Source organism: Oryctolagus cuniculus, chromosome 5 (assembly GCF_964237555.1).
Source record: "Oryctolagus cuniculus chromosome 5, mOryCun1.1, whole genome shotgun sequence".
NCBI lineage: Eukaryota > Metazoa > Chordata > Mammalia > Lagomorpha > Leporidae > Oryctolagus > Oryctolagus cuniculus.
The window spans coordinates 94936742-94955895 of NC_091436.1; positions in this window are offsets into that span (position 1 = coordinate 94936742).

Sequence of the window (19154 nt, forward strand, 5' to 3'; positions counted from 1 at the left end):
GCACATGGAAGAAATTCTGTGAAGACTAAGAAGTTTGCAGCAGACTGCTCAGTTGTACCTTTCTGAAAGACCAGATAACAAATACTGATGCAGAAAGGCAAAGCAAAAGAGGTGCTAGGAAAATGATGTACCTTGAAAGTAGTCAACGTAAACGAAAGGAATTAGAAATGGCCAAGAAACATTCAGAACAAAATGCTGGCAAGATCAGCATTAAGGAAAATGCGAAGTTTAAAGGACAGGGAAATTTAATAAATGACACTATTTTGGTACTATTTAGTTATGGAAGTTCTGTACAAAACATTAAGATGAAATGTTGGAGCAGGTGTTATGAGCAGATGCCAACATTTCATTTCAGAGTGCCTGGTTCCAGTCCCAACAACTCTTCTACTGATTCAGCTTCCTGCTAACACGTCTTAGGAGGCAGTAGATGATGGTTTATATGCTAGAGCCCCTGCCACCCACATGAGAGACCTGGATGGGATTCTAGGCTGCTAGCTTCATCCTTATGCAGCTCTGGCTGATACAGACATTTGGGAGGGAATCAGAAAATGGAAGTTCTCTCTCATCTCTCTTTCTCTCTCTCTCACTTTGCCTTTCAAATAAATGGAATACAAAATTTATATATTTGTAATATCTTAGGAAATAACTTAGTAAAATCATTTTCATGGAAAAAAACAAGCAGAATAGTAGCAGATCATTCTCTGTCATTTTATCTAGCACTAAATTTATTTATTCCTTAGTTAAGGAGAATTTGTCATTCTTATTACATTGATAAAAAATATAGTGTAGTAATTATAAGAATAAACTAATTAAGTTTCTAGTTTTGCCTCTAATTAGACAACTAAAGTCTTCATTTTTATAATCTAAATTTCCAGTCCTGCAAAATGGAGATGATAACAGTTGTACTTATGTTATTATGACATAATTTGCTCACAGCACCTCAGACTGTGTCTGGGGCACACTAAGTTCTAAATAGGTATTAGCTATTATTACAGTCTGAGTTCCTACCTCTTGAATAGTGACTTTTTTAACAACTCAAAATGTAAAAATGAATAGATTACTACAGTGCACATTACTGTGTTTTCTCTGCCCATCAGCAGGAGAGCATGGGTGGACAACTATTTTCCATAACAAAACACTCAACTCCATTTACCCTCAGTAACAAAAAGTCTTAGGTGAGTGAACGTAGATGTTCCAAAGTGCCACAATTTCCTGACTAAACCTTTCCCAGCCCTTTTCTTATGCATTGCATACAAAAAAAAAAATCACAGAAAATCATTGCTTTTGAACATAATGTTTTCCAAATAGCATGTATTTGTAGAAAGGTGTGTTACATAAGGAAGAGATACCACAAGCACACAAAATAACCTTCTTACTCCATTGTGTCTCAAAATATACATTTTAAAATACTGTCCTAAGATTACCTAAAATCCAGTTTTTATCTGGAGACATTTGGATAACTGCAGTATATTTTGTTAATATAAAATGTCCGACATACAGACAAAAGGAAGAAAAAGAAAAGAATCCACATATAAGTGCTGTGTTGCAAATGAGTTTTACCTACTTTTTTCTGTCTCATCTCCTGTTTGTTAGGTGTTCATTTAAGTACATACCTCAACCAAGGTACTCTTTAAGCTGCACGCCTGGTATGAAGACTAGTAACAACAATATATATTGCTTTTACTAATACCACACTTTTTGCTAAAGACTTTGCAAGCTTTGTCTCAACTCTATGAAGTATGTGTTGTTATTGTATTTTCCTTCTATTAACAAATTAAACAAGTTAAACAACCTTTCCAAAGTCACTCAAACATGTTAAGCACCAAAGTCAAGGTTCCAACCCATTTCTGACATCCCTTACTCTGAGCAATTGCTTTCTGAATTCAGGTTTATTTCTTCCAGCTGAAGCAAAATGCCATCCTTCTTCCTCCAATCCCTCCACCTGTTTCCTCATTTCCAATCCCTGCACACACATAATAAGGTTAGGTGACTTTGGTCTGGGTTAGAAGACCTAATTTAGGTCCATCTTACTGATAATCCATCTTTAGTACAAAGTGAAATACAATTGTATATCATGACAAGATATGGAGACCAACTGTACCTTAGAAATGTATCTCTATGTATTCTAGTTACTATACATGCCTTTATAAACCTTTCTGCAAATGTTATCATATGGAATAGTTCACTTGATTCTAGCAGCATTGCCTTATTACAGTGGAAGGAATTTACATCACAAATGATAATACATAGTTTCTTCTAAATTTATATTATGTAAACAATAACATATGGTGTTCCTATTGCTAACTTGTGAAAACAGCTTTCTTCTTGTACTTTTGAAGGGGTTGTGATATCTTGAAAACACAATGGATTTAGAGTCAGAGTACCTGGGATTTAATCTGTATCCTGTCATTTATTACACTACAACCCTGAGAAAATAATTTTACAATGTTGATTATATGTAGAATTTACTGAATTCAATATAGTACTTTTTCTTTCAGTGTTTTGATAAATGAATTGAATAAAATAGGCTGCTTTAGTGGCTCCTAGAATTACCACATGAAAATACTGTGCTATATACAGCATTGGACAAATTGAAAATTCTGTACTGATTTCTTAGTGACCCATACTGGAATACAGATTGGACACCTATGAGGTGCCGTTCAAAACACTGAGCAAACAACAGAGGAATTGGTGCTAAGTAACTCAGAGTCTCTTCGGGGAGCACAGACAAGTGAACAGCATTGAAGTTTTGGCATGTTTTAATGATGGCCAACTCTGGGTGCCAGGGGAAACACAAGAATGAATACCACACTCAGTTGGAGGAAGGGTGTTAGAAGTGGCTTTTTGGAAGAGGTAATGTAAAAGCTGAATTCTGCTAAGTCAGGTCAAGAATGAGTAAACAGTGTTTGAGAGGAAATGCCTTGCACTAGTTCTCAGGTCTAAAGGAGCTGGTCTGGATGTGTTACGAAGTGTTAGCTATTGGCAATTTTAAAGTTGCTGTCTCTTTGAAACAAAACAAAAAGTCCAGTTCACATCACTCATATGTGTTATCAAAATAAGCTGTGCTATGCTGGTAGATTAATGATACCAGAATCTTCATTTTCTTTCTTATGACTCAATTCATTACACAAAAAGTTACCTGCAATTATTTATTATGAAAGGATCTTAGGATCTTGTGTACTCATCAGAAATGATAGTGATCTTATGTATTCTAATTTTTTCCTTTCCTTTCCTTTCCTTTCAGTACATTTTGTTTTAAAATAATCATTCTTTTTAAAAGTTAAAACTCAAAGTCTGATGCTGTATCTTATAACCAGAGCTCTTCCCCTGCAATGATTTAAGTATCTGATCATCTTTTGGAAGTGTTAGTCTATTGAAGATTGCTTTTTATACTATCTAATGCCTCCTCCAAATAAACAAATCCTAAAATCCCAGTTGTAGGTGAGTGTTTGCTATAGTGGTAAGCTCATCAGAACCATAGTCATCATTTTCTTGAAAAGCCTTTCCTTCTGTTTGGAGGTTTGATAGAGCACATTAATATAACAGATGCAACAATAGCCTGAACAGGGATTTGGAAAGAGCTAAAATGTTGTTTATAAATTGTTGTCATCCTAACAATTTTTTTTAAATTTTTTATGTATTTATTTTAGAGGCAGAGTTAAACAGTAAGAGGGTGAGACAGAAAGGTCTTCTTTCCCCTGGTTCACTCCCCAAATGACCACAACAGCCAGAGCTGTGCCGATCTGAAACCAGGAGCCAGAATATTCTTCTGGGTCTCCCAGGTGGGTGCAGGGACCCAAGCACTTGGGCCGTCTTCAACTACCTTCCCAGCCATTAGCAGAGAGCTGGATTGGAGGAGGAGCAGCTGGGACTAGAACCAGCAGCCATATAGGATGCTGGTGCTGCAGGTGGAGGATTAATTTACTGTACCATAGCGCCAGCTCCGCATCCTAACAATTTATAGATTTTCTATGTCTTAATGTGTTATTGAAAGAAGCCTCCGACATTCATAATGACCATTACCAGCTTTGAATGACATAGTATAACAACCTTGACTGTTTCCTGTTAAACAGCTTTACTTCAGCATCTCTCTAGATGAGGGGAATGTGAATATGCATATATAGTAAGGAGAAATAGCTGTTGAAGTCAAGAAGATGGTAAGAGAAAGCTGTGATATTAAGGACTAGTCTTGTATTCATCCATTGATTATGTTAATTTTTGTCCAAATGTCTTTAGAACATGAATGATAAGATGAAAATGCTTTATGCAAATGACAAAGGAAGTACAGAAAACCCTTCCTAAAATCCAATCTGCTTCAAGCATGAGGCATACATACCTTCTATCCAATTACCTATTCATTTTTCTAAATAAGCTATGTAAGACTTACAAAGGTCCTGTAGCTTTTGCCTAAGTAGTTTAGCATTGTAGTTAAAACTGTGCATTCTAGAATCAGATGACTTCAACTGAAATGCTAGGTTTTCCATTTATGGACTGTATCACCTAGGAAAAACTATATAACTTCTCTCATCATAAGATTTTTCTTTAAAGATTTATTTTATTTATTTGAAAGGCAAAGTGACAGATTGGGAGGGGGGGGATGGCGGGAGAGACAGAGAGAGAGAGATCTATCAACTGGGTCATTCCTCAACTGGCTGAAACAGCCACAGGCTGGGTCAGGCTCAAGCCAGGAGCCTGAAACTTCATCTAGGTCTCCTACATGGGTGGCAGGGGGGCCAAGTACTTGGGCCAGCTTCTGCTGCCTGCTCAGGCATATTGACAGATAGCTGGGTGAGGAGCAGAGCAGCTGAAGTGTGAATTGGGGCTCGGATATGGGATGCCAACTTCATGGGCAGCAACTTAATCCTCTGAGCCAGGCATAATGCCTTCCCTTCAGTTTTCATATGTATAAAGTGAAGATTATAGTATTGTATAATTAAATGAGAGTAATTCCTTCAAAACAGAGGAGAGGTTATAGCAATTGGAAAATGTCCAGTATGTTAATTATTATTAAAAGATCACTGAAACATATTAACTTTTTTAATATACTCAAGAGATCTTATAGAATGACCTGCACTTGTCATCATACACATCAATAGTGTATGGGTATGCATCACAGTGCATACATGGGTTTTAGAAGAAAAATAGATGTTATCATCTCTATTTTTGACCATCTATGATTTCATATTCAGCTTCTTTTTCTGAGAAATACATTCAGGTATAGTTTTTGTTTTATTGTATCTACAGGACCAAATTTATTTAAGGAATTTGATTTGAAATATTATGTCTAAATTTATAACAGAGCAATAGGTGGGAAAATTAAGTACAAATGTTCTGCACTTCAAAAATCATTGCCCAAAGCATATTGTAACTATAAACCAAAAATTGTAATATTAAAAATTCATAATTCAACACATTAAGGTTTTATATTGCCTAAGTAGCTAATTAATTTGCTGAATCAATCTAAAAATATGAAGATTGTTATGCATGAAATATGATTAAACAGTCTTTTTTATAAAGATTTATATATTTATTTGAAAGTCATAGTTACAGAGAAAGTAGGAGAGGCTGAGAGGGAGAGAGAGATTTTTCCATACATCAGTTTATTCTTCAGATAACCCCAATGACCAGTGCTAGGCGAGGCCTCCCACATGGGTGGCAGAGGCCCAGACACTTGGGGCATCTTCTGCTTCTTTTCCACTATGCCGCAATGCCAAACCCCAAGTCATTTGTTTTTAATATCAAGTTTGATAAATTCTAATTCTTTCATTTATTTTGAGCTATAAATTATAACAAAATGTAGTCAAGAAAATGCTACCATTAAAATATAAAAAGAAAAACTAAATGATTGTAGGTTGCTGCGTTGAATTTTTTTTTTTTAAAGATTTATTTATTTATTTGAAAGTCAGAGTTACACAGAGAGAGAGGCAGAGAGAGAAACAGAGAAGTCTTCTGTCCAATTGGCTGCAATGGCCAGAACTGCGCCCATCCGAAGCCAGTAGCCAGGATCTTCTTCCGGGTCTCCCACATGGGTGCAGGGGCCCAAGCACTTGGGCCATCTTCTACTAATTTCCCAGGCCATAGTAGAGAGTTGGATCGGAAATGGAGCAGCTGGGTCTCCAACCGGCACCCATATGGGATGCCTGCACTTCAGGCCAGGGCGTTAACCCACTGTGCCACAGTGCCAGTCCCTGAACATTGTAGGTAGTTATTAACTATTTGCTCAAACTGAAATAAACAAGCTGAGGTTCAGAATAACTAAAGTACACTGAAAACTAAACAAATGAACAGATGTAGGGTTCCATTTAGGCATGAGGGGCTGTTTGAGAGAGTTTTAAACTGGACACATATTAACCACTGTCTTATCTAGAACCTTGAATTGCTAATTAAATTTCTAATTTTCAGAGAAAGCCAGCTGCATTAAACATGCCTGCTTTAGCTTTATTCCAATTAGCTGTACTACCTCTCCTGGTTTCCCTTTTGCCTCATTGTGAAAGGATGGGTCACTTCGCAAATGGCCACAATGACTGGATCTGCTCCGATCCAAAGCCTGAAGCCAGGAGCTTTACCCGGGTCTCTCACATGGGTGCAGAGGCCCAAGTATCTGGCCATCTTCTACTGCTTTCCCAGGCTATTATCTGGTAGCTGGATAGGAAGAGGAGTGGTCGGGATACTAACTGGCACCCGTATGGGAAGCCAGTGCCACAGGCAGAGGCTTAACCTAATATGCCGCAGCACCGGCCCCCATTTAGAGATTTTCCTGGATTTTCCTAGAACTACATGGGTACAAGTACCAAATTTGGTGACGGTAATATTATAAAGATGCTCTACATGCAATCTCAGCTCTACTCCCTCTTGAGTCACTTAATGTTAAATCCAACAGCAGAATGATCATAATGTCCATGATATGAACTGCTATAGGCTTTACTTTTATGATTTACTTGCCATTTATACCCTTCATGAAAAATTAAAGTAGCTTTGGTGATCCAATCTAATAAAGGGATTAGCAGACTATACCTGGGGCCAGATTTGGTCTACCACCTGTCTTTCTGCTACCTGCAAGCTTAGAATACTATTTATATTTTTAGAAAGCTTGTGACATGAAATCTCTATGAAATTCAAATTTCAGTGTGTACAAATAAAAGTTCTGTTGAAACCCAGGCATAGTTGTTGATTTCTGTATTATCTACAGCTGCTTTTGTGCTGTAATGCCAGAGCTGAGTAGCTTCCATGGGGTCCATATGGACTTCAAAGTCTTAAATATTTACGGTCTGTCCTTTTAGAGATGAAGTTTGCTGACCCTGATCTAATGGCTCTCATCAGGGAATTCCTTTTATTTCACCTAAAAAAAGACCTTGGAGAAAGACTTGTAAGTGACAAGGATCATAGATTCTGTGCCTTATTTTGTAGTACAGACTAGTGATCTAATTCCAAAAACAGAGAAGGAGAGACAGAGAGAAAGGTCTTCCATGTGCTAGTTCACTCCCCCAAATGGCTGCAACAACAGCTGGAGCTGGGCAGATCCAAAGCCAGGAGCCAGGAGCTTTTTCTGGGTCTCCCGTGTAGGTGCAGAGGCCCAAACACTTGAGCCTTCTTCCACCACTTTCTCAGGCCATAGTGGAGAGCATTCCAGTCTTTTTGAAATTAGATTATTAAATATTATTTTGGGGAAAACCATGGCAAATGGAGATGGGTTTTTGTATACAGATTGAAACTAAAGAAACTCACTTTCTCTTAGAAATAATGTCATAAAACTAGGTACAATAATGCTGTTAGTATCATTCTTTAGCTACATTACATATGAAATAAGGATTTTGGTTCCATCTTGGGTATCTAAGCATTCTTTTTTTTATTTGTTTGAAAATCAGAGTAACACAGAGAGAGGAGTGGCAGAGAGACAGCAGGGTCTTCAGTCCGATGGTTCACTCCCCAGATGGCCACTCCGGCAGGAGCTGTGCCAATCGGAAGCCAGGAGCCAAGAGCTTCTTCCAGGTCTCCCATGCGGCTGCAGGGGCCCAAGGACTTGGGCCATCTTCTACTGCTCTCCCAGGCCATAGCAGCAAGCTGGATTGGAAGAGGAGCAGCCGGAGCTAGAACTGGCACCCATAAGGGATGCTGGCACTTCAGGGCAGGGTGTTAACCCGCTGTGCCACAGTACCGGCCCCCTAAGCATTCTTTTTAAAAATCATTTTTATGATGAACACATTTTATATTGGAAAAACTTTCTCTGAAAACAACAAAATTTTGAATAGAAATAAAAAAGTTAAAATTTTGAGTCTATTTTATAATTCTAGGCTGGAGAGAGCAAAAACTGTTATGTGAGAGGCTTAGAAAACATTCTTAAAAAAATCCATTTTTTTTAAAAAAACACAAATATTTGTACTTTAAAAATTATGATATTTTTGGTCACATTTTGTTAACTTATTGACTGTTGGTGACAAAATTGGTGGAGAAAATGTGTTCACCTTTAAGCTAGAACATGTTTCAATAGGAATAAGTAAGCATAAAGGGAATAAATAATAAACACATTGTAAGTAATAAACACGTTGAAAAATAAAACCAACGTAGACATTGGTTAGGGAAAAAAATGAGAAGCAAGAATATAAGTGAAAAAATGCAACAGTTACTCAACTGGAAAGGCTGAGGGAATTAATGAAATGATTAATGAGAAAAAAATGTTTTGTAAATATATTTACCAGGCTTTAAGTTTGATAGGATATAGAGCAGGAAGAGGAATTCGCAAGAATGAAAATGGTAATATTAGAATATGTGTGAAGTTTTCCCAGCAATAGTTTCATGGAGAAAGGGATTCATTTCAGAGGTTTCCTGAAGGGAAAAATAAATTTAGCCAAGCAAGATGAAAGAAAAACGATCAAAGGTGGCCCCTGGTTTGCTTGCTTAAAGGCAGTAACAACAATGGGTGGGAAAGATGAGTAGAGAACTGAGTAGATTTTTTTTCTTTTATGGACATTCAGAACCACATCCATATTCATATGACAGATTAGGGAAGCACAGGTTAAATCTAAAAGGACAGAATTCATGTGGGCCATGTACAGTTATGATTAAAGTAAATCAAATGATAGAAATCATAAGCTTCAGTTTAATAGATTCAGATTTAAAACTTCAGTTTAAAAGATCAGCTTTCAAAACTAAATATCTAGATTAGAAGAATTCAAAGAAAAATAAGTATGGAAGAATAGAGTGAACAAAACTACAAAATTTAAAAATGGAGGAAAACAAAACAAGAACAAGATCTTAGGAAAGAATTTAAAATTATGTCACAATTTGTTGGAATATTTTATGTCAAAATGGCTGAGATACAATTTGCTAAATTTGTTTCTAATGACCTTTTTCTGTTGTCAGAGTATATTATGTCAGAATAGCTGGGATTACAGTTTATTAAATTTGTTTCTAACGACCTTTTTCTTAAAAAATACCAAAGCAGGGACTGGCACTGTGCGCACTAGTTTAATATTCCACCTGCAGCAGCGGCATCCCATATGGGCTCTGGGTTCTAGTCCTGGCTACTCCTCTTCCAATCGAGCTCTCTGCTGTGGCCTGGGAAAGCAGTAGAAGATGGCCCAAATGCTTGGGAGACCCAGAAGAATCTTCTGGCTCCTGGCTTCAGATCGGCACAGCTCCAGCCATTGTTCCCAATTAGGGAGTGAACGAACAGAAGGAAGACATTTCTCTCTGTCTCTCTCTCACTTTCTGTAACTCTACCCGTTGAACAAATCAATAAAATCTTTTGGAAAAAGATCAAGGATCTAAAACTAATTCCTGGAGCAAGGACAGTCTATTCAATAAATGGTGCTGGGAAAATTGGATTTCCACGTGCAGAATCATGAAGCAAGACCCCTACCTTACGCCTTACACAAAAATCCACTCAACGTGGATTAAAGACCTAAATCTACCACCTGACACCATCAAGTTACTAGAGAACATTGGAGAAACCCTTCAAGATATTGGCACAGGCAAAGAGTTTCTGGAAAAGACCCGGGAGGCACAGGCAGGCAAAGCCAAAATCAACTATTGGGATTGCATCAAATTGAGAAGTTTCTGTACTGCAAAAGAAACAGTCAGGAGAGTGAAGAGACAACCGACAGAATGGGAAAAAATATTTGCAAACTATGCAACAGATAAAGGGTTAATAACCAGAATCTACAAAGAGATCAAGAAACTCCACAAAAACAAAACCAACAACCCACTTAAGAGATGGGCCAAGGACCTCAATAGACACTTTTCAAAAGAGGAAATCCAAATGGCCAACAGGCACATGAAAAAATGTTCAAGGTCATTAGCAATCAGGGAAATGCAAATCAAAACCACAATGAGGTTTCACCTCACCCCGGTTAGAATGGCTCACATGCAGAAATCTACCAACAACAGATGCTGGCGAGGATGTGGGGAAAAAGGGACACTAACCCACTGTTGGTGGGAATGCAAACTGGTCAAGCCACTATGGAAGTCAGTCTGGAGATTCCTCAGAAACCTGAAGATAACCCTACCGTTCTACCCAGCCATCCCACTCCTTGGAATTTACCCAAAGGAATTTAAATTGGCAAACAAAAAAGCGGTCTGCAGCCTAATGTTTATTGCAGCTCAATTCACAATAGCTAAGACCTGGAACCAACCTAAATGCCCATCAACGGTAGACTGGATAAAGAAATTATGGGATATGTACTCTTTAGAATACTATACCGCAGTAAGAAACAACGAAATCCAGTCATTTGCAACAAAATGGAGGAATCTGGAACACATCATGCTGAGTGAAATAAGCCAGTCCCAAAGGGACAAATACCATATGTTCTCCCTGATCGGTGACAACTGACTGAACACCAAAAAGGAAACCTGTTGAAGTGAAATGGACACTATGGGAAACGGTGACTTGATCAGCATAACCCTGACTGTTAATGAACAACTTAATACATTATCCCTCTTAGTAGTTTTTTTGTCTGTTCTACTTAATATGACTGGTTTAATTCTGTAATTAATACACAGTTATTCTTAAGTGTTAAAAATTAACTGAAATGTGATCCCTGTTAAACATAAGAATGGGAATAAGAGAGGAAAGAGATGTATAATTTGGGACATGCTCAAGCTGACTTGCCCCAAATGGTAGAGTTAAAAACATACCAGGGGATTCCAATTCAATCCCATCAAGGTGGCATGTACCAATGCCATCTCACTATTCCAAGTGATCAATTTCAGTTCACAATTGATCATAATGAAAGGACTAAGAGTCAAAGGGAGCACATAAACAAGTCTAGTACCTGCTAACACTAACCGATAGAATAAATAAAGGGGAGAGTGATCCAACATGGGAAGTGAGATACTCAGCAGACTCATAGAATGGCAGATGTCCTAAATAGCACTCTGGCCTCAGAATCAGCCCTAAAGGCATTCGGATCTGGCTGAAAAGCCCATGAGAGTATTTCAGGCATGGAAAGCCAAGACACTCTGGCAAAAGATCTCTGTGAGTGAGATCCCAGTGGAAAGAACAGGTCTTCAAAGAAGGAGGTACCTTTCTCTGAAGGGAGGAGAGAACCTCCACTTTGACTATGACCTTGTCTAAACAAGATAAGAATCGGAGAACTCAGAGGGCTTCCATAGCCTTGGAAACTCAGGACTGGAGCATAGGGAGATTACTGATGCCATAGACAGGAGTGTCAATTGGTAAAGTCAACAACAGGAGTCACTGTGCACTTACTCCTCATGTAGGATCTCTGTCCTTAATGTGCTGTGCATTGAGATTTAATGCTATAACGAGTACCCAAACAATATATTTCACTTTGTGTTTCTATGGGGGTGCAAACTGTTGAAATCTTTACTTAATGTATACTAAACTGATCCTCTGTAAAAAAAAAAAAAAAAAAAAAAAAAAATTATCAACTCCCAACTTGACTCTCACTGGGATTAAACATGACAATAGGTCTGATCTGATTGCATCATCATTTAAAAAAAAATCATCTATTATTTTTCACTTTATGTTTCTGTGTGGGAGCAAACTGTTGAAATCCTTACTTAATGTATACTAAGCTGATCTTCTGTATATTAAGATAATCGAAAATGAATCTTGATGTGAATGGAAGGGGAGAGGGAGTGGGAAAGGGGAGGGTAGTGGGTGGGAGGGACGGTATGTGGGGGAAGCCATTGTAATCCATAAATCGTACTTTGGAAATTTATATTCATTAAATAAAAAAATAATAAAATAAAAAAATAAAATAAAATAAAAACCACAAAAAGCAAAAACAAAAGCAACTACAGGGAATAGTAGATTTAAAAATGGTTAGTATTATATCTACCATTGAAAAATAACTTCTTGCTTGTCAGCAAAATTTTTCTTGAGTACAAAAGACTTTATAGCTGTTTGCTATACATATGTATATATATATTGTATAAATATATAGCATATATATTGTATTTGTCAATCAATTTTTATCAAAATCTTCTATAAAACACATTTTCTTAACTTACATATTCTAGTTAAATCTTATCACCTTCAATAAAATTTCTAAAAATTAAATAAATATTTTAACATTTCATATTGGAGACAAACTATTAAAATTATTTAAGACATATTTTTAGAGAGGCCTTAAAAGTGAATTCTGTGCTATTTTATTAATTTATCCTGTTATTTCCAACTTTATTAGACTGATGGGAAAGAAAACACTGACAAACCCTCTGGTAATGATTATGGATTTGATATGCCATATTGGTCAAAAATTCCAATATTACATAGAAGTTATTAATGTTACCCCAGAATGTAATATCCTTGCAGTACTGCTTTGATTTTTTTATTCTTCACTTAGAGATTTTATTAATCAAAATAAAACTAATACATTATTGTCAATTTCTCCCCATTACTGTAAGAATTTAAGGGAAGAAAAATCATACAATACTACTTGGAATTTAGTATTAGGAAAATAAACTTTGCAAAAACTGGCAATCCTTAAAAAATAAAATTATAATCAGTCATTTGTTTATAATGGCAATAATAAAATTTAAGATTAGGTCTATACTTTCACATTTTTTCATTTGTCCTTCCCTTACAAAATTATTATTTTGTTTATTTCACTAAATTGCAAAGCGGTTTGCCCAATATTATTCATATTCAGATTGAACAACTAATGTAACTTTCAAAGCCATCCACTCAGGGAATATAATTTAAAACATACCTTAGAGATGTAAACATTGATATTTTAATTATATACACATTTTTGTAGCTCCGCCTGAACCAGTAATTTTATCATTTCTTTTTTTTTAAAGATTTTATTTTATTTTATTTTATTTATTTGAGAGGCAGAGTTACAGTGAGAGGGAGAGAGAAGGGGGAAGGTCTTCCATCCACAGGTTCACTCCCCAATTGGCTGCAACAGACAGAGCTGAGTTGATCCAGATCCAGGAGCCAGGAGCTTCCTCAGTTCTCCCATGTGAGTGCACTACTGCTTTCCCAGGCCACAACAGAGAGCTGGATCAGAAGTGGAGCAGCCAGGTCTAGAACAGGTGCCCATATGGGTTGCTGGCGCTGCAGGTGGAGATGTAACCTACTGCTCCACAGTGCCAGCCCCAATTTTCTCAATTCAACAGAATGGCTTATTCTGATAGGAAGAGAAGTGAGAGTCATAATTTTGAAGGCATGCTCCTGTGAAATTCCATTTGTAATGACATTTCCTAAATTAATAGAGACAAACTATGAAGGCATTTAAAAATGTTTGTGGAAAAATAAAAGTAAAAAATAAGATTGTTTGGGGCAAAAAAAATTTTTGGTACCAAATGTGGTTTGGTTACACTCTACATTTTTCATGAACTTTTTGGAGATCTTGCATATGCAATTTACATTGTTTATTTAGTAACTCCATATCTAAATATTCCAAATATTTTTGCACCAAAATAGTCTTGCTTTTTAATTCTGGCTTCCAAAAACATTTTGTCTGCCTTCCCATGTCTCTCAAGTTACTGTCCATAGATTTCAGGTTTTTGTTTTCTCCTTGACATTCTGGGTAGGTGTAGATGGATTTTGGACAGCTCTTTGTACATAAATTCTTTAATCAGAGCTAATGGTCAACATTGATTCTCAGAACACTTTAGGAAATGTACATTCACTTTGTTTCTGAAAATGCTAGTGACTCATTAATATTTTAACTTTTTATATGACTTGACTTTCAAGTTATTATTATCATTGATGGAGTAACTCCACATCTAAAGGAATAATTGAAAATGTGGGCACTGAAATCTCTGTGTATGATCATCAAAGCATTTTGCACAACGTAAAAAATTCTAAAAGTATTACAACAGATAATGGTTATATAAATTATGAGGACCCTGAACTACAGAATATTATTGCATAATTGAAAATATTTTAGGGTCAGACTTGTGGTATCCCAGGTAAAGCTATCCATCACCTGTGACACTAGCATCCCATATTTGAATCAGTTCAAGTCCCAGCTGCTGTACTTTTGATCTCACTCCCTGCTAATGTACCTAGGAAAACAGCATAGGATGGCCTGAGTACTTGGGCCCCTGCATCCACATGGGAAAGTAAAATGAAACTCCTGGTTCCTGGCTTTGACTTGGATCAGCCCTGGCTGTTGTGACCATTTGGGGAGTAAACTAGCAGATGAAAGATATCCCCCTCACTCTCCATCTCTCCTTCTCTGTCTGTAATTCTGACTTTCAGATTAATAACTAAATATTGTAAAAATACTTTAAAATTTGTATTACTTTTCCAGTTTTTTTTATTTATTTTTGACAGGCAGAGTGGACAGTGAGAGAGAGACAGAGAGAAAGGTCTTCCTTTTGCCATTGGTTCACCCTCCAATGGCCGCCATGGCCAGCGCATCGTGCCGATCCAAAGCCAGGAGCCAGGTGCTTTTCCTGGTTTCCCATGTGGGTGCAGGGCCCAAGGACTTGGGCCATCCTCCACTGCCTTCCCAGGCCACAGCAGAGAGCTGGCCTGGAAGAGGGGCAACCGGGACAGAATCCGGCGCCCCGACCGGGACTAGAACCCGGTGTGCCGGCGCCGCAAGGTGGAGGATTAGCCTATTGAGCCACGGCGCCGGCCCAGTTTTCCATTTCTATAATGAAATACATGAAGCCAGGTATGTTATGAAGACAAGAGGTTTATTTAGCTCACAAATTTGGAGGCTGGAAGTCCAAATGCCATAGCACCAGTGTTTGGGAGGGTCCTCCTTGCTACATTATCTCAGAGCAGATGGCATCACAACTGTCAGATCATGTCTAAAAGGGAGAGACCACATTGCCAGACAGGAAGCCAGACCGAGGGGAATGGCCAAACTTGCTCACAGGCTTGCGGAACTAACTTGCAGAACTACAAGAACTATGTTAATTCCTTTGGAGAGCAGTGCCTATGATGACTTAAGGACCTCCCATGAAACTCTACCTCTTAAAGGTCTCACCTACTTAATGTTGCCACAGTAGGAACATAACATGAAACTTTGATTGGCAAGCTCAAACTATATCCAAACCATAGCACATTTTGTGCTATGGAACAATTCTTAGAATGTGATATTGTAAGTGAAAAACAGGGCTACAAAGTGAAATACAGCATGATCTAAATGTTACCAAAATTTATATGCATAGATAAAACACTAGAAACATTCCAATGTTAATAGTAGTTTATTTTGAGTGTTCAGAACTGTGAATTATTGTCATTTTCTTCTCTGTATTTGTCTGGATTTCGAAACTGCACTTGGTATGTGTTTAATTTATAATCCAGAAACACACACTACTCTCTAAAAATGACTGTTGGTCTTTAAACCAATCTTTAAAAATAAATCAGACTTTTTACTCCAGTATTAATTTTAAGAATCAGTCATTTCTGTGACTATACATGATTTCAGCTCCTCTTGAATATGGGAACAGAGAGGCAAAATCAAAGTCATAATTAGTATATTCTTAACATCATTTCATATTCCAATGCTTCTTGGGCACTTTGAGAAAGTGTGGGTCTTCATAAGATCTATGAAACGTGGCATGAATGATGTGCAAATGGAAAATAAAATGTGTTTAGCACCTCGAGAATACACAAGGAGTTTATGATGTCATGTTTCTGAGTTACTTACATAGTTTACTTTGAAATATGAGTCTTGTTACAAGGACACGAAGTAGAAATTTCTACTGTAAAATTCACACAAAATGTAAGACATTTCAAAATCTTTGAACTCAGTAACTTAGAAAACACATGATGCCAGGTTATGTACAAGAAATTGAGTAAAATATTTTATTCTTCCTTACAAAGAGAAAGAGAATTTTATAATAAGGTAGATCCTTTATGTCAGCTCAAGAATCTCATATTTTCCTTGTACTTTTAAAATTAATTAAATAATTAATTATTAATATAAGGAGAATAAGTTTCCTGTAGCTCAAATATACAATTCAAAGAATTTAGTGATAATACTTCCCTTCCTCTTTCCCTTCCCCTCTCCTCCTTCATTTTTTTCTTTTTTAATTTTTGTGATAACATATTTTACATTTACTTTATAGTAAAGGCTTAATTCTCCAATAAATAAAGAGTTCAAGTAAAAAGAAGGAAAAAAGAAGAAGGACCACTGTTCAGTAGGATATACAGATAAGGGTATAAAAATAATCAAATCCCAACACTCCCCTATCCCTAGATCACATTTTTAATGCAGACATAACAAATAATCACAAATGTGGTATCTTACTAGAGCAGAATTTTATTCTTTTGGTTATGGGATCTGGAAGTTTGATTCAAGTTATCAGCCAAGTTGTGGGTTCTCTTGTGGTTCCATGGAAGGATACTGCCTTATATCTTTCTGGTTTCTGGCAATTGCAGCCAATCCTTGGATTTCCTTGGCTTGCATCTTTTTCACTCTAATTGCTGTCTGTTTTTTTATATGGCTTACTCCCTTCTTTGCCTGTGTGTCTGAACTTCCTTCTTATAAGGAAATTACAGAATAAATAACCACTGTACCAAGAATTACAACTTTAGAGTTCCTTTTTGGGAGACACCTGTCAAGCCACAAGACTTCTTCTCCTTCTCCTTATTCTTATTTATTTCCTTTCATTCTTATTTCCTTCATTCAAACAATAAAATGATTTCTTCTTTTGTCCTTTAGGCTACAATCTCTCAAGTGCATTTATATCTCATCGGGCACTCTGTCGCTCCCCCTCTTCGTGGAGGAACGACACAGGACTCTGCGCTGTTCTTTCGTCTGCTCGGCCCTCCCCGGGTTTGCTGCTGGTTCTTCCCGGGTTGGCTACTATCCCTTCCACCTCCGTGGAAGGGCAGTTCCCCCTGGCCACATTCCCCACTTCCGCAGGGGAGCGGCACACCGCCGGCCGGCTCTCTCGGGGGCTGCACAGGTGTTCCTTCAGATGTTCCCCTTAGATGTTCCCGGTGCATGCCGTCTCTCTCCTCCTTTATAGTCCTCCTCCGCCAATCCCAACTCGGCTGCCCACATGCCGAGTACGCTGCTCTCCTCCAATCAGGAGCAAGTCCTACAGTTAATTGGTTGAACTGGAGGCAGCTGCGCGGAAGCTGTTTACTTCTCTCCCAGCGCCATATTGTGGGAGAGCAGATGCATAGAATAAGTCTTAATTCCAGTAACTCAGTCCAGTCCGGATTGCTCCCCACAGCACTCCTTCTCAGTCTCCTTGCTGGAGCCTCCTTTTAGGTTGAATCTTTGAAATTTATGGGACACAGGGGCCAGTGTTGTGGCATAGTGGGTAAAGCTGCCCCATGCAATGCTGGCATTCCAGATGAGTGCCAATTCTTGTCCCTGCTGCTTCATTTATGATCCAGTTGCTTGCTTATGGCCTGGAAAAGGCAGCAGAGGATGGCTCAAGTGTTTGGGCCCCTGCCACCCACATGGGAAACCCAGATGAAGCTCCTGGCTCCTGGCTCCTGGCTTTGGCCTGGCCTAGCTTTGGTAGTTGCGGTCATGTGGGATGTGAACTCTTTGTCTCTTCCTCTTTTTCTGTAACTGTCTTTCAAATGAATAAACAAATCTTGAAAAAAATGAAAGAAATTTATGGGACCTAGGACTTGATCCTGGCTTCGTATCCTCAGAATCTATTTTTCTTAGGTTGTCTTATCCATTTTCAGGCTCTAAATATTATTTATAACACCTTGCATTTTGGAATTCCACAAGAGTAGGTACCAGGCCATTTTACACACAACTACCATGCATCTCTTTAACTATGCACTCTTTCCGCAGGTGATATTATTAATTTCAGGCTTGTAAACATTATCCACAAGCAAAAAATTCTTATGCTCATCCATCTGCAGTTTGGCTTTTGAAATCCAGTGTCTTTTCCCACATGACTACCTATCCTCTCTATTTCGCAACCTGCAGGAATCTCAAAGTGAACATGTCCAAAATTCATTGCAAAGGGGCCTTCTTCCAACTCCCTGGAGGATTCTGCCTTCTTTAATGTTTTTCTTCTCAGGAATGGTCCTATTTACAGGTACTGAACACATTTAATTAGGATTTTAACTCTCATCTTCCCTGCTTTTCTTCTAAATCTTAATTGAGAAAAAAAAGACAAAGGAGACTGATGCAGATATGAGAGAGAGAGAGAGAGGAGTGGAGAGTCACAGAAGCAAAGGGAAGAGTGTCTTAAGAAGAGATCTGCCAAATGTTTAAAATGGTGAGACATTCCTTACAACCAAAAATAGAAATTTTTCATCAGGTGGAACTGTGTTGAAGTCAGTGACGACTTTAAGAGATTGGCTTTAAAAAGAGATGTTGCAGTAGAAGAGGCTGAATCATAAATGGAAGAAAAGAAGTGGAGAGCAATGGCACACAAGATTAACTCTGAAGAAGCTTGGTTATGACAGAAGAGAGATAGGAGAGTGGCTTAGTAAGTTAATGTGATACAGAAATAAATTCGTTGTTTAGTTCCTTTGCTTATTCATTTGCATTGTACTTAAGTTGAGAGAGTATATTGAAAAATTATTAAGAAAGATCTGACAGAACCATCAGAGATTCATAAAAAGGAGGGAGGGCAGTTAATGAAAAATACACCCTTAAGATTGTAAGTTGTGATATAATCAAAGGATTCATGATAGATTTGACCCACAAAAGAAATACTTGTACCTCACGATCAAAATAAAAGATCCCTTCCCCTGAAATACTTGGAGATGCAGATAAATTTATGGATTAAGTAAT